Source organism: Hyperolius riggenbachi, chromosome 2, assembly GCF_040937935.1.
Source record: "Hyperolius riggenbachi isolate aHypRig1 chromosome 2, aHypRig1.pri, whole genome shotgun sequence".
Taxonomy (NCBI): Eukaryota; Metazoa; Chordata; class Amphibia; order Anura; family Hyperoliidae; genus Hyperolius; species Hyperolius riggenbachi.
Genome location: NC_090647.1, coordinates 156,587,602 through 156,606,208, shown reverse-complemented (window position 1 = coordinate 156,606,208; position 18,607 = coordinate 156,587,602). Strand labels below are relative to the sequence as shown.

At 43.7% G+C, this 18,607-nt stretch overlaps 1 protein-coding gene across 2 annotated transcripts in view; it reads right to left on the bottom strand.

Annotated features, from left to right (window-relative positions):
* The window catches only part of SUCLA2 (succinate-CoA ligase ADP-forming subunit beta), a 599,900-nt gene that overhangs the window by 62,974 nt on the left and 518,319 nt on the right, over positions 1 to 18,607 (bottom strand). For both annotated transcript variants that reach the window (XR_011026128.1, XR_011026129.1), the window contains one exon: positions 2,506 to 2,668. The gene's annotated coding sequence lies outside the window, so the exon portion shown is untranslated. The remainder of the gene's footprint in view (positions 1 to 2,505; positions 2,669 to 18,607) is intronic.

Sequence of the window (18,607 nt, the reverse complement as noted above, 5' to 3'; positions counted from 1 at the left end):
AGACCCTTAGGCCTGGAACCCACTACAAAGCGAGATCGCTAATCGCAATTGCTAGCATTCTGTATGCGCGTTTAGCAAGCAATTACTTGAGCGTTTTCCGGCGTTTTTGGGCATGTTTTTCCGAAATGCTGAGCGTTTTGTAAGCGTTAGCGATTTAAGTATAGCGTTTTGCCATTTCATTGGTTGATTCAAATTTTGTCAGTTTTCCCCAACATGTAGCCAGTGCTTTGTGATTTATCTTGATGTAAATTTGCATACACACCTGATGTGGTGTAGCTAGGGTGTTTGACACCCGGTGCAGATAATTCACCGACACCCCCCCCCCCCCCCCAAAAAAGTGAAGCGCGCAGCGGCAAAAAATGGGCGTGGACATGACATCACATGGGTGGGGGTAACTGTAATGTAACTGTACGGCAGTGGGCTAATATAGGTAGCAAGAATAGTTGCCCCCAGCATAGGTTAGATAGGTAGGTTCCCCCAGTGTAGGTTAGTTAGGTAGGTGCCTCCAATATAGGTAGCCAGTATAGTTGCCATCAGTATAGGCTAGCTAGGTAGGTAGGTAGGTGCCCCCAATACAAGTTAGACAGGTAGGTGCCCCAGTATAGATTACATAGGTAGCTGTCCCCAGTATAGGTTAGATTGGTAGGTGCCTCCAGTGTAGGTTAGATAGGTAGGTGCTCCCCAGTATAGGTTAGATTAGGTAGGTGCCCCCCACTATAGGTTAAATAGGTAGCTGCCTGCCAGTATAGGTTAGATAGGTAGCTGCTGCCCAGTATAGGTTAGATTAGGTAGGTGCCCCCCATTATAAGTTAGATAGGTAGCTGCCCCCAGTATAAGTTAGATAGGTAGCTGCCCCCCAGTATAGGTTAAATAGGTAGTTGCCCCAGTATAGGTTAGATAGGTAGCTGCCCCCCAGTATAGGTTAGATAGGTAGCTGCCCCCCAGTATAGGTTAGATTAGGTAGGTGCCCCCCAGTATAGGTTAGATAAGGTAGGTGCCCCCCAGTAAAGGTTAGATAAGGTAGGTGCCCCCCAGTATAGGTTCGATTAGGTAGGTGCCCCCCAGTATAGGTTAGATTAGGTAGGTGCCCCACAATATAGGTTAGATTAGGTAGGTTCCCCCAGTATAGGTTAGATAGGTAGCTGCCCCCAGTATAGGTTATATAGGTAGATGCCCCCCCCCCCCCAGTATAGGTTAGATTAGGTATGTTCCCCCAGTATAGGTTCGATTAGGTAGGTGCCCCCCAGTATAGGTTAGATAGGTAGCTGCCCCCCAGTATTAGGTAGGTGCCCCCCTAATGGAGGGGAGGGCAGCCCGACCTCTCCCTCCCTCCCTCTCTCTCCCAGGGCTGCCCTCCGTGCTCCCCCCTCCAACTTGACATAGAGCAATGCGCAGGGGAGCCTGTACTAAACGACTCACCTCCCTGCGTTCCCATCGCCGCTCAGTCGCTGCTGGTCTTTTTCTCTCCGCATATGCTGATACACACACTGCTTCCTGTTTAGCCAAAAGCTGTGTGTGTATCAGCATATGCGGAGAGAAGAAGAGAAGACCAGCGGCGACTGAGCGGCGATGGGAACGCAGGGAGGTGAGTCGTTTAGTACAGGCTCCCCTGCGCATTGCTCTATGTCAAGTCTGGAGGGGGGAGCACGGAGGGCAGCCCTGGAAGAGGTCGGGCTGCTCTTCCCGCGGCTGCGGGTCTCCCCTCCATACAGCGCACCCCCTCTAGGGCGGCTGGGGTCACCCCACCTGGTACAGGTCGCACCCCATGCACCCCCGTCACAACGCTAGTGGTTGGTAGCCTAATAGGATTATTTGGGTAACCATACTCATGTTCATGTTGATAATAGGTGTGATGGTAGTTGAGGTTGCCATAAGGTGCTTGTTTGTGATATGGTGGAATTGGCACTGGAGGTGATGGTGAGGGTGTTGAAGATGAAGAAGAGCTGTGTGATTGTTCCACAGAAGTGCAGGGTGTATTTTTGATGGATTTTTTTTACAAGATCTATGATAGCCTGTCTTAGATCTAAAATGTTATCTTCTGGCACTTTTTTCATATATGGAACTAGACTAACTGCAACATTGTAGTGATCTCAGCTAGCATGATGTAATACACCTACAGCTTCCTGCATAGAACTTGAAACCCCACTCTCAAAACTGCTTTGTGATCTGCCAACTACACCTTGGCGCCTTCCTCTGCCTGTTTGTTCTGTGGTTTTTGTTGTGGAGGTAGTAGACTGGTCAGGAGACAATACATGAACACTGCTAGTTTTTGATGTATCATCACTTGGTGTGTCTGATGTACTTAATAAAGACACAGTCATTTTTTCCATGCCTTCTTGTGCATCATCTTCATCAACTCTGACCACAGGATCAGCAGGAAGGACAAAGGTTGGTAAGTATTGCAAATGTGATCAATACAGTATATCTGTTTACATATGTGTGTGTTGCCCTATAAAAAAGGTTATGTAGCATACAAACATTCAACACAAACGAGATATTACTTACTCCTCCAAATCCATACTGTGTCTTAAGAATGATAGTTCAGCAGTGTAGCTATATTTGGTCCTATTGCTTGCCCCAGAACCACTTTTGCTCTCAGCTTTCTCTTCTAGCAGCTCCTTTCTAAAGTTGTCCTTTATCGACGTCTATCGAGTTTTAATTTCTCTGACTGGAAAAAACAAAACAGAAACATTAGTAATTATGTAATCTTTTCACAGGTTTCTTGCTACTGGACATACATATGTGTCATTGCACTACCAGTATCGAGTGGGAAGGACAACCATTCGAAGAATCGTTTTGGAGATATGCACCTTAATTTGGAAGATTCTGCAACCAGAATTCCTGAAGTACCCAGATACTGCAGATTGGGAGAACATTTCCCAGGATTTTTGGTTAAAACCTAATTTTCCAAATTGTGTGGGTGCTGTGGATGGGATAGTAAAAAATAGTAAAAAAAAATAAAAATATTTAAGTAGTTTTTTTAGTAGATAGTAAAAAAATGTGCACCCTGCTGTGGATGGGAAACACATCAGAATTGTGATACCTCCAAGGGCTTGATTCACAAAGCAGTGCTAACCTACTTAGCACGTCTAAAGTCTTTAGACATGCTAACCAGGGTGCTAAGTAGGTTAGCACCGGATTTCTCAATCAGATTGCACGCTAAGTTTACGCGCGCAAAATTTTGCGCGCGCTAAGTCCCATAGGCTTTAATGGGCACTTCGCGCGGAGCGCCCTGCGCTCTGTGCAGTGGGCTCGTAAGGTTTTAGGCGCATAATGTTTTGCGCGCATAAAGTTTTGTGCACGAAAAGCTTGTTTAGACGTGCTAAGGGGTTTTTACAGGCTTGCTAACAGTTAGCACTGCTTTGTGAATCAAGCCCCAAATAGTGCTAGATTTTATAACTATAAAAATATTGTGCTTCTAGCAGTAGCTGATGCTAACTACAGGTTCAGCTATGTGGATGTGGGTGCACAAGGAAGCAGCAGTGACTCAGGAATCTTTTTAAACAGCCGTTTTGGTGTAAAATTAAGAGAAGGAAGCCTCAATCCCCCTCCTCCTCGACCCTGGCCAGGCCCAGATGGCCCAGATAGGCAACTGGTGTTCATTGGGGATGAGGCTTTTGGCTTGTCTAACCACATGATGAGGCCTTTCCCATAGCGCATTTTGACCCCTGCAAGGACTGTTTTCAATAATCGCCTGAGTACTGCAAGAAAAGTGGTGGAGTGTGCCTTTGGCATATTGGCTAATAAGTGGTGTATATTACACACTAGCATGATGATGGACACTGCAAATGCTGTGACAATTGTAAAGGCTGCATGTGTCCTACATAATTTTGTGTGGGACAAAGATGGCATCATTGTGGATGAATTCATTCCACCTGCTCCATTAGAACCTCTCACAGCATCCACAAGAAGAGGCACTATATCTGACACCACACTTCGTGAGGAATTAACTGCATATTTAAATTCACCACAGAGTTCTCAGATAGCAGATTCATAATGTAACATACTGACAATCAGTATCAGCATTTAGCAGGTTGCTTATCATTAATTTCTTTGTATTACAATAAAAAAAATTGCCAGTGCATTATGTTCATCTTATTATTTCAGCGAGGAGAACGCCAGCGCATACCACTAAGGCTGCATCTGAAATGACCACCAGCTCAGTGTGTAGCACCTATATAGACTTTCTACACACTTCGCATTCAATTCAGATGCAAATCATATGTAAATCTGCTACTACTTATCATGCAAACAGGAAACTCAGGAGGAGGGGCTGGGAGCAGCTAACCTAACAGTTACATAGTTACAAAGTTAAGGAAAGGGGGGGGGAAGGCTGCGCATCCCTAAACACATGCTGCAATTGAATGGTTAATCGCACAGGCATACACCGCCTCTGCTAGACTGAAAAATGCATGCCCTGCATCCAAGACAAGTGCTAACATTTATTAAACTAGGAGGTACTTTAGCTTCCAATATGGTTTGCATGCAAAGTATATTATACTAGACACTTGCGCCACGGTGAGGCAGACCTCCGGGCAAGTGACCTAACCTAAATTTAAAACCTTGTGGCGCAAGTGTCTAGTATAATATACTTTGCATGCAAACCATATTGGAAGCTAAAGTACCTCCTAGTTTAATAAATGTTAGCACTTGTCTTGGATGCAGGGCATGCATTTTTCAGTCTGGCAGAGGCGGTGTATGCCTGTGCGATTAACCATTCAATTGCAGCATGTGTTTAGGGATGCGCAGCCTTTCCCCCCCACCTTTCCTCATCTTATTATTTATTCATTATTAGGACAGGTGCATCCATGCGTACATCTATGTGACAAATACAATCAATTGATGTTGTTACAGTCTATCAAAAACAGGAATAGGGGTTGCAGAGGTTGCAACCGCATCGGGGCCCTTGGGCCAGAGGGGCCCCGAAGGGCCCTCCCTCAACTAAAGTCTTAGCTCTCTATTGGTCCTGTGCTCATAATAATCACTTCTATAGATACTTTGAATAGTGGTAATCCTTAAACTGTTCCCCATCCCCTTCTTGCACCTCTGACACTGTGGTTGCCATTGGCAGGTTTTGGTGCACCATATCAAGTGTTATGTATAGAGTGCTTGGGGGGGCCCCATTGTAAAACTTGCATCGGGGCCCACAGCTCCTTAGCTACGCTACTGTGTGTATATATATATATATGTATATATATATATATATATATATATATATATATATATATATATATATATATATATATATACACACAGGATCTTCTAAAAAAATTAGCATATTGTGATAAAGTTCATTATTTTCTTTAATTTACTGATAAACATTAGACTTTCATATATTTTAGATTCAAATACACACAACTGAAGTAGTTCAAGCCTTTTATTGTTTTAATATTGATGATTTTGGCATACAGCTCATAAAAACCCAAATTTCCTATCTCAAAAAATTAGCATATTTCATCCGACCAATAAAAGAAAAGTGTTTTTAAAACAAAAAAGGTCAACCTTCAAATAATTATGTTCAGTTATGCACTCAATACTTGGTCGGGAATCCTTTTGCAGAAATAACTGCTTCAATGCGGTGTGGCATGGAGACAATCAGCCTGTGGCACTGCTCAGGTGTTATGGAGGCCCAGGATGCTTCGATAGCAGCCTTAAGCTCATCCAGAGTGTTGGGTCTTGCGTCTCTCAACTTTCTCTTCACAATATCCCACAGATTCTCTATCAGGTTCAGGTCAGGAGAGTTGGCAGGCCAATTGAGCACAGTAATACCATGGTCAGTAAACCATTTACCAGTGGTTTTGGCACTGTGAGCAGGTGCCAGGTCGTGCTGAAAAAGGAAATCTTCATCTCCATAAAGCTTTTCAGCAGATGGAAGCATGAACCCCCTTTTGAACCAAAAACAGCGGCAGACCTGGGCTACAGAGAAGCAGCACTGGACTGTTGCTCAGTGGTCCAAAGAACTTTTTGCGGATGAAAGCAACTTTTACATGTCATTCGGAAATCAAGGTGCCAGAGTCTGGAGGAAGACTGGGGAGAGGGAAATGCCAAAATGCCTGAAGTCCAGTGTCAAGTACCCACAGTCAGTGATGGTCTGGGGTGCCATGTCAGCTGCTGGTGTTGGTCCACTGTGTTTTTTCAAGGGCAGGGTCAATGCAGCTAGCTATCAGGAGATTTTGGAGCACTTCATGCTTCCATCTGCTGAAAAGCTTTATGGAGATGAAGATTTCATTTTTCAGCACGACCTGGCACCTGCTCGCAGTGCCAAAACCACTGGTAAATGGTTTACTGATCATGGTATTACTGTGCTTAATTGGCCTGCCAACTCTCCTGACCTGAACCCCATAGAGAATCTGTGGGATATTGTGAAGAGAAAGTTGAGAGACGCAAGACCCAACACTGTGGATGAGCTTAAGGCCGCTATCGAAGCATCCTAGGCCTCCATAACACCTGAGCAGTGCCACAGGCTGATTCCCGCCCGACAGCATTCCCGACCAAGTATTGAGTGCATAACTGAACATAATTATTTGAAGGTTGACTTTTTTTGTTTTAAAAACACTTTTCTTTTATTGGTCGGATGAAATATGCTAATTTTTTGAGATAGGAAATTTGGGTTTTCGTGAGCTGTATGCCAAAATCATCAATATTAAAACAATAAAAGACTTGAACTACTTCAGCTGTGTGTATTTGAATCTAATCACTGTTTTATACAATGTAATATCAGTCGATTGTGTATATAGATATATATATATATAAATATGTATATTTAAATACAGAGGGTACTGCAGCACACAACAGGAAAACAGTGACAGGGGCTCTTGGTTACGCTTTAACGTGTTTAAGCTCACCAACTGCACCAAAGTGTCCCCAATCTGGTGAGTCCTACTCTAACCAGGCAAAATGCTAGTTTTTATCAGCGTTCTAGTGGGAACCATAGCAAAATCTCAGGGGTCAGCTAAGTGGGAGAAATGAAATTAAAAACACCTCACTTCGACTAGCTACTAACTGAATTATGAGCACCGCTCATTTATATGCTTAAAGGAATACTATCAATATTTTTTTCAATTGACACAGGAATTGTTTGGGAAGTGCTGCTAAGTACTGGTGAATACATTTTTTTTTCGTTTAACACAAAATTTTATTAAGTGAATTCACAAAGCATAAACAGCTATATCAAAAACATTGAGTGATCATTATACATATGTAGATATATACACATATAAAGGATTCTGTAAGCAGGAGAGGTACATATATATCAGAGGTTATGACTTTTTATCGTCCTTCTAACAATGCCGGTTTCTATTTGTACCTTGGTGCTATAAACAGCCTTAAGGGGTATTAGTAACATTGTAAGGCAAAAGAGAAGGAGGTATATATTGAGAGAAAAATAAAACTTAAAAAGAATAAGGAGAAAAATAGAACTAGGAGGAGAAGGTCTATTTGCGTGGGTCTGTCTTTCCGTTTAGTAGTTGATGTTTAAAGTATAGTTTCCTCAGGTCCCTGTTACCATTCAAACTTCCAATTCAATCATGGGGGCATATAGTTCAAGAAATATGTTTCCCATGGATCCCATATTTTGTCATATGTGGTTTCTGAATCTCGTAATAGAGCTGTTAAAAACTCCATTAGCTTGGTCCATCTGATTTTAGCCATAATCTCGGGTGTTGTGGGACTACAAAGACTGCGCCAGTTGGAGGCCAGAGAGAGCCTAGTGGCCGTGAGAATATGAGTTATTAATCTCATGGTATATTTTTTGACTTTAGGGATAGGTTTGCCTAACAGCATATATATGGGATCCATGGGAATATGTATACCTGTTACTTTTAAGATCAGAGTCTGGATATCTATCCATAGAGGTTGAATAGCTGGGCAAGACCAGAAGATATGCTCCAGGGAACCTATGTGACCACATTCCCTCCAACAGGTGTTAGACACATCATGATAAATTTTAGCTAATACTTCAGGAGTTCTATACCATCTGAATAATATTTTATAAATATTTTCTTTCACTTGTGTGCACATAGAGGTATGTTTAGCGTTTTCCCAGATAGAGGACCAGTCTTCTAGACTTATAGTTTGGTTCAGAGCTTGTTCCCATTTTGTCATATATGAGTGATTAGGTTTTGCAGAACCGGATTTATCAAGAAGCAAGACATAAATTGCTGATATAAGGCCTTTTTGATGCCCTTTGTAATCACATAGACGTTCGAATGGAGTGTAAGTAGGTATAGGGTTATTGCCCTTGGGAAGGGATTTCAAAAAATGGTAAATTTGATTGTATTCCATAGTGAGCTTAGTTGTGAATCGTACTTTCTCCTCTATTGCTTCTTTAGTTACAATTTTTCCTGTTCGTATGTCAGTCCAATTGCTAAGTTTAGTATAGTGAAGGGTGAACCATCTGCCCATAAAATCCTCTGCCATACCTGGGATAAAGGCTGGATTTCCTAGTATAGGGTAAAGTGGGGATAAGGGGGATCTAAGGTTGGCAGTTTTTGCGGTTGCCCGCCATATTTGCAGAGTGAATTTAATAGTAGGGAGTAATTGAGCAGTAGGGATCTTTGGCGGGGTCTGGGGCCAGATTAGAGCTGGTAATGATATTGGGAAAATACTCATTGCTTCAATAAAGCCCCATTTAGTGAATGTTTTGAGATCAGACCATTTAGAAAGTTGTCTTAAATGTGCCGCTTGGTAGTATAGTTTTAAGTTAGGTAATCCCAGACCTCCTTGTTCCCTGGATGCCATTAAAATAGTGGATTTAATTCTGGGTTTGGAGTTATTCCAAACAAATTTTAAGAAAGCACGTTGTAATATTTTAAACTGTAAGGGTGGTACTTGAATGGGGAGGGTCTCAAATAAATATAATAATCGTGGCAGGACGTTCATTTTGAGGGAGTATATTCTGCCAATCCATGATATTTTATATGCCGTCCATTTGTGTAGGTCTGAGAGTATAGATTGGATCAGAGACGGATAGTTTGCTTTATATAATGTAGAATAAGTTTGAGTCAGGTGAATACCCAGGTATTTGATAGCATGTGTCTTCCAGTTATAATGAAAAGTGTTTTGTAGGGTTTCGAGTAGGTTTTGTGGGATCTTGATAGGTAGTGCCTCAGTTTTTTCCTGATTGAGTTTAAAGCCTGAGATGGACTCAAAGTTCCGTAGAATAGTATGTAGGACAGGAAGTGTAGTGAGCGGCTGAGTCAGGGTTAGGAGGATGTCATCCGCGAAAAGCGAAATTTTATAATCTCGAGTTCCTTGCTTAACGCCCACAATGTCCGGGTTCTGTCGTATTGCACAAGCGAGTGGCTCTATACTAAGGGCGAATAATAGAGGGGAGAGGGGACATCCTTGCCGTGTACCGTTGAGGATAGGGAAGGGTGTTGGGGACGCAAAAGGTAATTTTACTGAGGTGGATGGAGAGGAATAGAGAAATCGTATTAGAGTTAGAAAGGGTCCATCGAACCCCTGATGTTCCATAACTCTGAAGAGGAATGGCCAAGATAGTCTGTCAAAAGCCTTCTCTGCATCTAGACTCAGAAGCAGAGAAGGCTCTTTAGATCTATTCATTAGTTCTATCAAATTGATTGCCTTCCTTGTATTATCTCCTGCTTGGCGGCCCATTATAAAACCAACCTGGTCATTATTGATTAGGGATGTGAGGATTGGATTTAAGCGATTAGCTAGAACTTTAGTGATTATTTTAAGATCCGCATTAAGAAGTGATATTGGGCGGTAGCTTTGTGGAAGTTGTGGGTCCTTCCCTTCCTTAGGGATCATGGTGACCAGGGAGCTTAAAAACTGGTGAATACATTTTAGTAGCAACTTCTTTGTTTACTGTTATCAAAATACTTTCAAACTTTACTGACCAAAACTGACAGCTGACTGAGCCATGAGGAGAGGGGAAATTCCCCTCACACTTGATCAGTTAACTCTATGTGTAGCTCTGTGTGTGACAGAGAAGAGAGCTCCCAACTAGGGATGAGCGTAATGACCTAATTACGAATTTCCGAAATTTCGCGAAATTACTACAATTACGATTTTAGCAGTAATCGAAATTTCGTAATTTTCGCAAATTACGCAAATTTTCGTAATTACGATTACGAAATTTAGTATTTTAAACTTTGCAAAGGTTTCTATCCCTCTAGATGCCTTCGTAATTGAAATTTCACTCCCGTAATGACGAATTTCGTGTCTCCAACCGAAATTTTACTGTTTCAGGTTTGTAAGGGTTTCTATCCCTCTAGATGCCTAAAATGAATAGCACAGCCAGCCAGCAGCCTCCTCCTCCTCCTCCTCCTCCTCCTCCTCCTCCTCCTCCTCCTCCTCCTCCTCCTCCTCCTCCTCCTCCTCCTCCTCCTCCTCCTCTCTCTCTCTCTCTCTCTCTCTCTCTCTCTCTCTCTCTCTCTCTCCCAGAGATCTGTAGTATTTCAAAACCATACTCACATTCATGACATGTCCAGGGATCAAACCCAGGCCAACCACATGGAAGACAGCTATGCTCACCACCATACCACCAAACACACACTAAATAGACTGCTAACCTAAATCTTACTTGTAGACAGTCATATGAGACACATGCTGGGTGCAGGGCTTTGTGATTGGACCATGCGATAGAGTGAGGTGCAAAAATGAAATCATGCCTAGCAGAGGATGGTTTCACAGTGCTAAATGCTAGGCTGGCTGTGGTGCAATTGGTTAGTGTGTCTGGCTGGTAACAGCAAGGTTACAGGTTCAATTCCATCCAGGCATGTCTTTTCCTTTTGCGTTCAACAGTTGTCCAAACAGAGCCAACAGAGCCCCAGATAGCCATGTAGAGTTAGGTCACAGCTAGCCTGGCTGTGGTGCAATTGGTTAGTGCGTCTGGCTAGTAACAGCAAGGTTACAGGTTCGATTCCATCCAGGCATGTCTTTTCCTTTTGCGTTCAACAGTTGTCCAAACAGAGTCAACAGAGCCCCAGATAGCCATGTAGAGTTAGGTCACTGCTAGCCTGGCTGTGGTGCAATTGGTTAGTGCGTCTGGCTGGTAACAGCAAGGTTACAGGTTCGATTCCATCCAGGCATGTCTTTTCCTTTTGCGTTCAACAGTTGTCCAAACAGAGCCAACAGAGCCCCAGATAGCCATGTAGAGTTAGGTCACAGCTAGCCTGGCTGTGGTGCAATTGGTTAGTGCGTCTGGCTGGTAACAGCAAGGTTACAGGTTCGATTCCATCCAGGCATGTCTTTTCCTTTTGCGTTCAACAGTTGTCCAAACAGAGCCAACAGAGCCCCAGATAGCCATGTAGAGTTAGGTCACAGCTAGCCTGGCTGTGGTGCAATTGGTTAGTGTGTCTGGCTGGTAACAGCAAGGTTTGATTCCATCCAGGCATGTCTTTTCCTTTTGCGTGCGCGCGCTGCGCCATTGAACCCCATGGGGTATTTTGCGTGCGTAAAACTTTACGCATGCAAAACTTTGTGCTCGGTGTTTGGACAACTGTTGAACTCAAAAGGAAAAGACATGCCTGGATGGAATCGAACCTGTAACCTTGCTGTTACCAGCCAGACACACTAACCAATTGCACCACAGCCAGGCTAGCTGTGACCTAACTCTACATGGCTATCTGGGGCTCTGTTGGCTCTGTTTGGACAACTGTTGAACGCAAAAGGAAAAGACATGCCTGGATGGAATCGAACCTGTAACCTTGCTGTTACCAGCCAGACGCACTAACCAATTGCACCACAGCCAGCCTAGCATTTAGCATTGTGAAACCATCCTCTGCTAGGCATGATTTCATTTTTGCACCTCACTCTATCGCATGGTCCATGGTCCAATCACAAAGCCCTGCACCCAGCATGTGTCTCATATGACTGTCTACAAGTAAGATTTAGGTTAGCAGTCTATTTAGTGTGTGTTTGGTGGTATGGTGGTGAGCATAGCTGTCTTCCATGTGGTTGGCCTGGGTTTGATCCCTGGACATGTCATGAATGTGAGTATGGTTTTGAAATACTACAGATCTCTGGAGAGAGAGAGAGAGAGAGAGAGAGAGAGAGAGAGAGAGAGAGAGAGAGAGAGAGAGGGGAGGAGGAGGAGGAGGAGGAGGAGGAGGAGGAGGAGGAGGAGGAGGAGGGCTGGCTGTGCTATTCATTTTAGGCATCTAGAGGGATAGAAACCCTTACAAACCTGAAACAGTAAAATTTCGGTTGGAGACACGAAATTCGTCATTACGGGAGTGAAATTTCGATTACGAAATTGTAAATTACGATTTGAAAATTAATTACGAAATTACGAATTTGGGTCGTAATGTTAAATTTCGCATTCGTAATAAAAGCAGTTCGAAATTTCGAAAATTTCGGCTCATCTCTACTCCCAACAGCTGCAGCTCCTGTGTCCTGTGTTTCTGACTGATGTGTTTGAAGAGAGCAGAGGATATGTAACTAATTGTCACAGCTTTTCATACTGTTTTTGCTTTCAGAGTTTGATATGTTTGATATTTGCTTTCTGTAGTCTGATATGCAACTCTGGCTGTGCATTGAAGCAGACACCCCTTCTGCAATTGATTTGTCCCAATATAGCTAAATCCTACCCTCAATAAATTACAGCTTTTGCCTCTAATATTTAACATGAAAAGTAGGAAAGTGTTTACACAGCTACTTAGACATTATTTGCACACTGTCATTTTAGAACACTTGGGTATCGATAGTATTCCTTTAACTGTGCTAGAGGTGGGCGTGGTTATGCACGCTCACAGGGGAAAATAATATAAGCCGAGGGATGAGCAGCACAAACCGAATTTTATGCAATACTATGCAAAGCATGCACGCAGCACTGGAGAACCCCAATCTCCATAAGAAATATATAAATACTAGCTGGACGCCCGGCGTTGCCCGGGTATGTATTTGGCTAGTGTTGGCTCTGCCCACTTTTCCTAACCCTAACACACAATTACTTAATGACCAAGTATGTGAGCTTTGTGGTCTTTGGCATCAATAATTTGCAATGAGATAAAATTAATCTGATTAGATGTGGCTCCACCCCTTTTCTGAATTTTAACCCCAATCACCCAATGGCTAACTGTACCAGGTACAGGTGATTAACAGTGCAAGAATGGCAGCAATTAAATATTCCCCTTAAAAATCAATAGGTGGATTTTGATTGGCTTTTATAGGCTCCACCCACTTTTCTGAATATTAATCCCAGTCACCCAGTGACCAACTGTGCAAAGTTTGAGAACCCTACCATTACCAGTGTAAGAATGGCTGCAGTTTACATTTGCGCAATGAAATTTGTATTTTTCTCCACCCACTTATTTCCTAACATTGTTCAGGTATGCATTTGGCTGGTGTTGGCTCCGCCTACTATTTGTAACGCTAACACGCAATTACTCAATAACCAAGTTTGTGAGCTTTGCGGTCTTTGGCATCAATAATTTGCATTGAGATTAAACAAATCTGATTGGCTGTTTGTGGCTCCACCCCTTTGTCTGAATTTGAACCCCAGTCACCCAATGACCAACTGTACCAGGTTTAAGGCTTGTGCAAGAATGGTAGCAATTACATATTCCCCTTGAAAATCAATAGGTGAATTTTGATTGGCTTTTGTAGGCTCCATCCACTTCTCTGAATATTAATCCCAGTCACTCAGTGACCAATTGTGCAAAGATTGAGAACCCTACCATTAAAAGTGTAAGAATTGCTGCAGTTTACATTTTCTCAGTGAAATTTGCATTTGTCTCCGCCTACTGATGAACCGGCATTGCCCGATTATGTATTTTGCAGGTGCTGGCTGCGCCCACTTTTCCTAACCCTAACACACAATTAATCAATTACTCAATGACTAAGTTTGTGAGCTTTGCGGTCTTTGGCATCAATAACCTGCATAAAAATGAAACAAATCATATTGGCTGTATGTGGCTCCACCCTGTTTTATGAATGTAAACCCCAGTCACGCAATGATCAACTATACCAGGTTTGAGGCTTATGCCATTAACAGTGCAAGAATGGCAGCAATGAAATATTCCCCTGAAAAATCAATAGGTAATTTTTGATTGCCTTTTGTAGGCTCCACCCACTTTTCTGAATATTAACCCCAGTCACCCAGTAACCAACTGTGCAAAGTTTGAGAACCCTGCAATTAACAGTGTAAGAATGGCTGGTGTTTACATTTTCCCAGTAAAATTTGTATTTGTCTCCGCCCACTTATGACCCGGCATTGCCCGCTTATGTATTTGGCTGGTGTTGGCTGTGCCTACTTTTCTAACCCTAACGCACAATTAATCAATTACCAAGTTTGTGATCTTTGCGGTGTTTGGCATCAATAATTTGCATTGAAATGAAACAAATCTAATTGGCTGTTTGTGGCTCCACCCCCTTTCTGAAATTGAACCCTAGTCACCCAATGACCAACTGTACTAGGTTTGAGGCTTGTGACATTAACAGTGCAAGAATGGCAGCAATGTAAATATTCCCCTTGAAAACCAATATGTTAATTTTGATTGGCTTTTATAGACTCCACCTACCTTTCTGAATATTAATCCCAGTCATCCAACGACCAACTGTGCAAAGTTTGAGAACCCTACCTTCAACAGTGTAAGAATGGCTGCAGTTTACATTTTCCAGTGAAATTTGTATTTGTCTCCGCCCCCTTTTTGGTTATGGGAATAAAAAGTATCCTATACTTTATTCCAGGTAATGTACTATGTGTGTGCCAAATTTAATTCAAATCCATTCAGCCATTTTTGCGTGATCGAGTAACAAACATCCAAACATCTAAACATCCAAACATCCGAACTTTTCCATTTATTATATTAGTAGGATATATATAGAGAGAGAGACACTTTAAAACATTTGGTCAGACAAAAGGTACTCTGTAACGAATGTGGAACTTTCTCCGTGATCAGCGCACAACGTGTGCGCTGACACGGCGGAAATCCTCCACAAGCGTGTAATTTTGCAGGCACCCAGCAAAAGGTGCTACGCACCCATAGAGGGAAAATTCCTGTCGGCAGATGGCGCTGGGGAGTGCAGAGGAACCAATCCTCTGTACCTCCACAAATGCCAGACAGGAATTGTACGAAGCGCAGAACGCAATCGCAAGAGAGGCGATTGCGAATGAGATGAGCAAAGGGACAGGTTGTATGTGTGTGCGCCAATCCAGTCGCCACCCAGCGACCGCGCACACACACAACAGCAGATATGAAATAGGAACGCGATCGCGAGAGGTGCGATCGCCAGACGTGACACAAGGCAGATCAGAATAGAATACGAGGGTAGCAAAGGCACAGCAAATAATACAATAAGGAGATACGGAAAATGACAAATGCTAGCTAACCACGAACACCGCACTCATTCGCAACAGTGCACGCGGTTATGCACGGTCTCCACGTGATAAGCACAATAGAGACAAGCACGCCTAACTAACCATTAACAGACAAACATGAAACAGAGGACGTGAGCGCTTGCTTAACGGTTACCTCACCGAGCCTCCAGCAAGCGTAGCAGACAGACACATGAAAACAGGGACAAGCGAGAGATAGGATCCACAGCACTAGAGAAAAGTGGCTAGCGCGATCCAAGTACAGAGTAGCAGAACAGAAGGATCCCCAGCGCTAGCGAAAAGTGGCTAGCGCGATCCCAGAAGACAGAACAGAAGAGATAGCTGGTAGCAACCGCTGCACCAGCTATACTCCAAGAACAGAGATCAGAACCATTTCCTGTCAACCACCATAGGGACAGGACAATGGCAAACAGGCAAGACAAGACAGAACAGGCAATACAGATAATACAATCCTAACAGCACTAGGGAAATCTGCCTAGCGCAGATTTAGGAATTACTCTAAGCTGATGTTCAAACAGAGAGCAAGGCTGACACCCCACCAGGAGTGTTACATAGGACGAAATCCTTATGAACAGCGAAGCATTGTGGGAAAGACATAGTACTTATAGTACACGCCTCCAATGAATGTGGCCAGGCAATTTGCATGACAACGTATGCAAATTCCTCTGCAAGCACAAGCTGCAAAACTGACAGAAGCTGTTCTTTCCAGAGTTCCAGAGCATGCAAACCTACACAATGGTCAAAAGGCTGGCTGCCTGCACAGGCAGCTGAGCAAATCATCACAGTACCCCCCCCTCCAGGGTCGAATTCCAGACGACCCTCAAAACTGCTATTAGCAACAGACTCAAATTGAAGACTCATGAAGGTCAGGACAGCCCGACAAGGTCCAATTCCAGAGTCAGTCCACCCGAAACCGACCTCATCGGAAACAGAAGCCACCGAAACATGCCTATCAGTACCACCAGTCTCAGTATAACACCCATCAGGACTGTGAACGCCAGAGAAGAAGCCATCAACACCCTCCAGACAATACCCACCACCTTCCAAGGAGCGTCCGAAAATACCAAACCTGCCACAATACCTGTTCGAAGTGTCCCTTACAACACAAAAGCCACCGTTGATCTTATCCAGGGTACCAAGCAAAATTTCTCCCGGAATCTCCCAGAACCTTTTGAAGCTCCACAGAGATCCCAAGAGGGCAGAACAATCACCAGGCTCACATGGAGAATTACCAAGAACCCCCATGGAACCAATGACAATTCCGGATTCAGAATTACGAGGACACCCATCAAGATCAAGACTTTCAGGGACCACTTCTGGGCATGCAAGCAGGCAGGCTAAATCAGAGCATGTCTCCACCAAGGAAGCATCTGAGTACGCTGGCAACCGAGGCACACTTGGGCTTTCTGGGTCACAGAGCACACTGGGGTACACCAGCACAGGAGAAACCTCAGGACATGTCGGGGAACTGCCAACCTCAGAGTCCGGCATGAGGAAACCAAAACCAGGACTGGGCAGAGAATCATCACAAGCAATGGTCTCAAGCACTGGACTTTCAAAAGAAGACTCGGATTCAAATTCGGAAATTTCTGTGACTGCAATATCATCATTGACTATACATGACTGAAGCTCCACCAGAGCTGAAAAGGTAGTCAGCAAGGCAGCAATGCCTACGGAAGAGGGCAACACCTCAGAAGGACTTGGGGGACAGGAGACATCTCCTACAAGTTCTGCACCCTTTGGGAGGAACTCGGAGACCTCCAGAACATCAAACAAGACCTCAGGAACATCATTTTTCAAGTTTTCTAGGAAGGATTCTGAACTATCCATGTTACAGGGCAAAACTGGAACTTTATTTTGTGGACAGGGCAGATGTCCCAGGAATGGTTCCACCATAACCTGAGACTGGATCTCATCATCATGAGGGGAATGTACAGGTATATTTACTGGAACACACACTGACTCCCTAACTTCATTCTCACTGTACCCAGAATTCTGTGTGGCAGTCAAACTAGCTTGTAACTCCAAAACTGCAGAAAAACAAGTAAAAATAGCAGCAATACCTAGACGAGCCTTTAGGGGCAAAGCAGGAGATATTGTACAAGGCAATGTTGACTCATCCAGAGTACAGGGTGGAGAGTCAAAACTTCCCTCAGAGCAAGAAAGGGACTCACAAATGTCAGTGTGATTGGACATCATATTGTTATTCATGGTACAGGGCAGGTTCAGAGAAAGCGTCTCTGAATAAGGCAAAGAGGGTTCAGCATCAGATTCGCAAAACCGAAGCGCTGTCTCACTCTTAGATTCGGCTAACAATGTCGAATCCGAGGAATCAGAACGCAAAACCTGCGAATCAAAATTCACTTTAGGTTGTGAAACTGACGCTTCTATAGCGCAAACCTCCGCGATCTGCGGAGCAGACTGCAAGGCATCTAGGACCGAAACGCTGGAGCAACTGTCCCCAGGCAGCGGGCCCTGACAGGTGTGAACAGGGTGAGACAGAGACTCATCTGCAGAAGAAATAGTGACATCAACAGGACAAACTTTATTAGGCATATTAAATTTACTTTTGACGCTGCATAGTCGAGAACTTTTCCCCATAGCAGGGTCACAGACGGAAGATCTTAAAGATCTGTTTCTAAATGACAAAGGATCCCACACATCCTTGAGGAAAGCGGCAGACTCATGCCGATCACAATCTGCAGGAACATCCGAGAAACAGGCATCAGATCGCACAGATTCAAACTGCACACTGTCAGGAGCGAATCCTTCAGGATTCGCACAGGAATCAACCACAGCGGCACACTCATTCATTTCAGATTGCACAAAGTCAAGACTCACATGCTTTACCCCAGAAAGGCAGGAACAATCATCCGACAACGATGTCTCTTTATTGGAATCAATTGGTTGGTGTGTGTGCAACTCATCCAAAATCGTTTGCCATACATAGATCACCAGATCCACATCATCCTTGTCACATTCATCGGAATCAATCAGAAGGTACATAGAGTCAAGACAAGCATTCAAGACATCTTCGCTTTTTGCGATGTAAAAATCGCAAAAGGCTTTCCAATCAAAATCGAATTCCTCCAGCAAGGCCCCAACATCCCAGGAAGCAAATGGGGGTTCAAACAGGCCAGTATCCAGATAATCTCCATAGGGTTGGAGTTCAGGAACAAGAACAGATTTTTTAACTGCTTTAATGTAGTGTGCGATCCTACCTATAGCAGGATCCACATAAGCTTTGGATTGGGGCAAAAAAGGCGGAGACGGAACAACATCATTACAAACATCAATAGG